Below are 6,000 nucleotides of genomic sequence, written 5' to 3' on the forward strand. Positions count from 1 at the left end.
AGATTTTAGGTGTTTGTTGATCTCAAAGGTGTTGTAGGGCTGAAGAGCAGGCAGCCTAGGCAGCTAGAGTGGCTCTGTGATCACAAAGGAAAGCCAAGGGAGCGGTAAGGTAGATTCTCCTTAAACCCTGTACGATAATTTCAGACCTCTCTTCCTTCTTGTCTGGCCACAGGGGAATAGGAGGGGGAGCTGTGAGGTTAAGAAAGGTAGAAGGGACTAGAGATGCTGTAGAATGAAGGATATAGGGGTCTTGTGTCACTGAGATGTGCGTAGGGATGCAGGACTCTTGGTAGGAAACAGAAGTTTAATTCAGACGCTGATGGAAAAGCCTGTCTACATGTAGTTATTTCCAACAGCTTAGAGGTACCCTCGGGGATTAGTGCTTCGTGATTGATTTTCTGAGTTGGGTATACATCAACGTGATAAGTGTTCAAGGCTCTTTGGGAAGGGTATGCTATCATGTTCTATAAGAGAAAAACTGGATTTTTGTAACAAGCATCATGCCTAAAGCGTGGTCTGTGTGCTAGTGCTGGGTTGAAGCTGTGTGTTGCTATGTTTGTGAAATATTTGTATCAAAACTGCTCCTTTCTTTGTTGTGGCCACAAAGACTTGACACTCATGTTCTTTCTGCACAAAATAAACTACTTTTAGGCATTAACAGAACTGCACCCAATATCTCAACTCTTGATCAGAATTATCAAAGCTACCTAATAACAATTTTCTAATTTCCTAATTTGGTAGTTTGTTTCCTTTTAAGTAGGGCTGCCTCACTTCAATTACCTTCAGCTAAAATCATGGATCTAAGGCACGTGTGAAAATTGGATGCAGGTGCTCAAGCTGCTTAGCATGCTCTTGAAATTGACACCTGGTGTTTTCACCTTTCCCTTTGCTCTTGTTTCTTGCTGACATCTCCTTTTCCAACAGTGAATGCTTCCTTTTAGAAATGAATTTCTTTAAACTCTTATCTATATAATATCAAGGGATCAATATAATATTGAGGGATCTGGTGCCAAGGATGGAAAGGAAGTTTAATAAAGCTCTAAACATGCTCTCTTCTTTATTGGGTTAGGGTACGAAGTCTTAGCTTCAATGGGGGCACAAAGCAAAAATCTTTCTGCTTCCACTATTAACAGAAGGAAATTAGGTTTCGTCCCTGAATCAGGCACACAACAAAACAAAAATAGATGGATTTGAAGCTGTGGAATGTGAAGCAGAAAGAGCGAAAGAAATGATGGAATAAAAGATAAAAGACTTCCTGGCGATGTTTGTAAGTTTGTTTTCCCCAGATTACTCTGGTTTGTTTTTATAGTTCATCCAGGAAACAGAAACGTGTTTTCTTCCATATCAATAACTATAGAAATGTAATTTCACATTTAGATATATGCCTGGAGCAAGATTTCAGTATTAAAGTTCTTTCCAGGAGTTTGAGTAATTGTGAAAAGTGGGGGATGAAACCACTGGAATAAAGGCAAATAGAATTTTCCACGTAAAAAGTCAAGTTTATCCTCAAAAGAATAATTCTGAAATCCTTCTCTATGCTTAGTTTCAATACACTTGAACCTTTTGATTTCAACTCTGTCCAGAGCTGAAAAGAATGGGAAGTTGGTGCGCGTGTTTATTCTACAATTGTTGAGGCGAGTGCAGTCATGTGGGTATCTTTGACGCTTCTGCTTTTTATTCCTTGCAGGATGACACTGAGCCGTACTTTATTGGAATATTTTGTTTTGAAGCTGGTATAAAGATCATTGCTCTGGGGTTTGTTTTTCACAAAGGCTCTTATCTCCGAAATGGTTGGAACGTGATGGATTTTGTTGTGGTCCTCACAGGGTAAGTGACCTCTTCTTGCTGTAAGTTTAGGGGATAGTCTTGTTTTGATTTGCATTATTTTTAAACTATGGGTTAGAGTGGAAGTGGTTGTGGTGAAACATTGCTTTAAAACTGCATTTGCTGTCTTTAAATGATGATTATTGAGCTGAGTGAGTCACTTTCAAAGCATTGTTTGAACCAACTACAGTGAGACTTTGGGGAGATTTATTTGTATACATGCTGGCATGTATCTCATCCGAATACTCACTGACATTTCTCAGGCTTTGCAGGTTCTAATTGCCACAAGGTACTTGAACCTGATTTGAATCAATCTATCTTCTGACATTACAGTCTGACTTCAAAAGTCAATGTAGAGTGAGCTAGTAAATTAAATGCATCCCATCTTTAAGATATTATTGTGCTGAAATCAGTGAAGCTTCTACAGGGATGAATTTAATTTTCTGTAAAACAACGTTGCTGAAAATAATTCAAAGAGGGTGCATGTCTTGTAAGATTGTAGTTGAAAAATGTTATCTGTGTATTTTGTATCCTATTTGGAGACACCACTAATTTATTTCTGGGAAATGTTTTCTTGTTACACATTGCAACAATTTCTGTGTTTAACTTAGTGGATAATGAAAAAACAAACATTAAGTAACTCTTACAATGTACAGATTGTACTTCACTGTGAACATCAGGGTTTACAGAGGTTTGCATGAGGTCCTGATCTTGCAGCCTTCATCTTGGAATCTCAGTTTTTGAGTGAACACTGGTTCTTGTTTCTAATATGCACTCATTTCACAAACCTTCCATGTGTGATGAATATATATTCTTTGGTCTACTTAGTGGTGTACAGTAGGATGCTGGTAGGAAAATGCTGGCACACACATACAAATATATTCATTGAGTGCATTAGCACTGTAATTCTATTTGCATTCAGCACACCATGTGATATAGCAATTGAGAGGCCAAAGGGAGTTCTGTATGTATTGAGAGGAAGAAAATAAATATGCAGGGCTTGATCCTCCTGCTGCTGGGGCTGGGTATTTAATCAATAGAAACTTCAGTGGAGCCACAAGGAGAATCAGATTTACATACTTAGAAGCACACAGGGTATCAGGATTAAAAAAAGAATTAGCATAGATGCTACAATTATTTGCACCAATGGTACATTCTGATTTCTTGTTTGCAATATGCCCTTCTGTGTGCTTGAAGAAACAAATGGAAAACCCAGCCAGCCAACCACCAAAACTAAGGCCCTTGTTCTGGGAAGAACTTGCGTTAGTTTATCCCACAGCAAAACATTCAAGTACCTGTTTGAACTTGGCTGGCTCCAATGGTTCTGTGCTTCAGGTCCTACATAAAATCTTTCCCAAATTAAAGCCATTTGATTGGATTTTACCTGAATTTTTATAAACATAGGCCAAGGATCAGAATACGTATAGTTAAAAAACGCTTGGCTGTGATTGAGACTTCCAACATTTTGCAATAGCATCTGAAACTGAGTGTGTGCCATGCTTGTGGAATCACAATTGAACGCTCAATGTATAGTCGCGACACGGGCATTCCTCTGGTGCCAGTTTTATTGCAAGTGCTGTTTGATCTTGGAGTATAATTGCAGAATATCGGCTTGATTAGACAGCTGTAATAAGGAACCCTGTTGCTATCTGCAAACATGCGGATTCTTTTGAAGTACAATCCTGTTAATGTCAAAGCTTCTGGTTTCCAATGGTGATGCTAGCTGGGCAGTATTGAAGCTGTCTTGTACATGGGCTTCCCACCAGGCAGGCAGTGTGGGGAAGGCAATGTGAAAACCAATCGGCACTAAGCCCAAGGGTTAGCTCCAATGAGGAATCCCACAGCCCTCTAATCCTGTAAACTGAAAGCTGGATTTAGCAAGGCTCTTGAGCCCATGACCAAGTGTTGGTGTTTGGCCTTACTGTGAAAGCACCAGGTATGCTTGGTTAGGTAAATGTTGTTTTTCTGAATCTGGGGCTGTATTTGCAAATCCACTAATGATGTGGAGGGACCTGCAGTAGAGAAATAAGATTGAATGATCTGCAGATTAACACAGGGTTAAATTAGTATTTTCTCTGCAGCCTGCTGTGTTTTGTTCTGAATTTCCTAGATCCTTATGTTTTACCTCACTGCTGTGTTGCCATGGGTCTGTGCTAGAAAGCAGACGCTCCTGTTCTTTAAGCTTCCTCCAGTGACCAGAAACCCTCTCAGCCACCCATTGCCTTCCCTGCTTGGCTAGCTGCTCCTCAAGGGGAAGTCTGAGTGAGAGTTTTACTGCAGATAGATAGCAGCTTGATATTTCTGCTTTTAGACTTTGGAGGCAAGCTGCTGAGGAAGAAAGCTCACTGCTAACAGCCCTGGCTGTTTCTCCAGGGAGGTAATAGCACAACTGGTGCTTTAATTTTCCTTTCTGTGGAAGACGATCGCAGATCTGTTGGAAAAATAAAATAAAAATCAAGCCAGGTTCTGTAATTTATCAGAGAATAATAAAAAAGGACAGCACTGAACTTGTGCTTCACGTATTCTTACAAATACAGTTACGTAGGACATCAGGATTTGAAACATTGTTTTACTACTCAGTATCAAAAGCTTTCCTTTGCCATATGTGCAAGATTTCTACTTGAATATGTTACTTCATGTTTTGCAGGCAGCAATTGATGTTCGGTTCCTAAGCTCAGTTTCACATTGATCTTCAATATTATAGAGGGATTTTGATTTCTTCTTTTTTCCATATAAACGTGAAAGAACATGGAATGCATTTCATGATATCACACGCAGGGTTGTACACCTGCTAATCCTGTTGGGTGCACATTTTTAAGGTAGATAGCAAATGTCAGAAAACTTGATCTCATTTTCAGCTTTTAACTAAAATACCCATGAAAGCAAAAAGCATCTTTGCTCTCGTTGGCTGTTTCCATAGGAAGAAGGCCAGCCAGTGTCTGAGTGTGTTTTGGAGGAGGCTGTGGGGGAAGACTCTGCATTAATTGAACTTACCCTTATGTAAATGTTAAAGTGATCGTGCAGTAACCCTTCCCACACCTGCTTTTTTTGACACACCCCTCCCCAGCTTTTTCTACTCAAAGCCTTCATATTGTTATTACTGATAAATATGGTTGTTTTTTTTTTTCTGCAGTGATGGACATCTTGTTTGTCAAAATCCAACAGTCAAACTTGTTAATCAGAAAATAAATCAGGGTTCTGTTATATGTGACCAGGATCAATATCCTATTGAGCTAAACTGGAAACTAATTGATAGTAGCCCTAAAAAGCTTGGCTTGCTGTTCCAGAAAATACTCCCCTGGTTTCTTTCGACAGCAGAGTTGCAATGCTTTTTCTCATTTTCCTCCAAGAAAGCCTGTGCATCCACTGCTAATAAAGGCCTAAGAAAATAATAGACTGCTGCTTCCTGGAAGATTTTCTTCCCTCTGTAATTTATTTTTATTTATTTCTTATAAACTCTTCCAGTTGTAGATGAGTATTGAGGAAATGCGCCCTGCTGTGATGTGCCTGTTGCTATTGTGGAGACACATGTAGTTTATTGCTCCTGTTCATTTTATTTTTCACGTTTTCATGGGCTTGCATTTGTTCCTGTGATCACGTACCCGTTAGCAACTCTAAATCACCAAAAATAGAAGAAAAAAAAAAAAAAGGCAAACATCCAACTGGGCTGGAAATATACAACCTTAATGCACTGTTCTTGAGGGAAGATTAGGGGAATTTATTTACTTTCTATTGCTGCTCTGGAAACAGAGCCCTTCCCACATCCAGACCCCTTGTTTACATCTTTGGACCTATGAATCTGCATTCAGGACTTTCAGGGCTCAGATCTGTTCTTGTTGGAGCTCATGGGAAGACGGGTCTCTTGGCTTTTAAACTGAGAGTTATAAGGGACTCTCCTCCTACGTGTTGTGGAGCCTGTTTATAATTCTGCCTTCTTCATATCTTGTGTAAAAGATTTCATGATTCAGCTACACACCATGAAGAGTGGTGCTGCTTATTCCTCTTCCTCACTAGCTACCTGAGATTTCCATTGGTTTTCCATTAGATTTTGTGAGATCAGGGAAATAATTTATTCCTTTTTCTGCATGTTTATAGTTTTATGAGTCTCTATCTTTTCCCCTATCGGAGACCTCAGCTACCTGACCTCCCTGAACATGAGAGCACCACTGACTCGTG

This window comes from Meleagris gallopavo, chromosome 19 (genome assembly GCF_905368555.1).
Source record: "Meleagris gallopavo chromosome 19, MGAL_WU_HG_1.1, whole genome shotgun sequence".
In the NCBI taxonomy this organism is placed as follows: domain Eukaryota; kingdom Metazoa; phylum Chordata; class Aves; order Galliformes; family Phasianidae; genus Meleagris; species Meleagris gallopavo.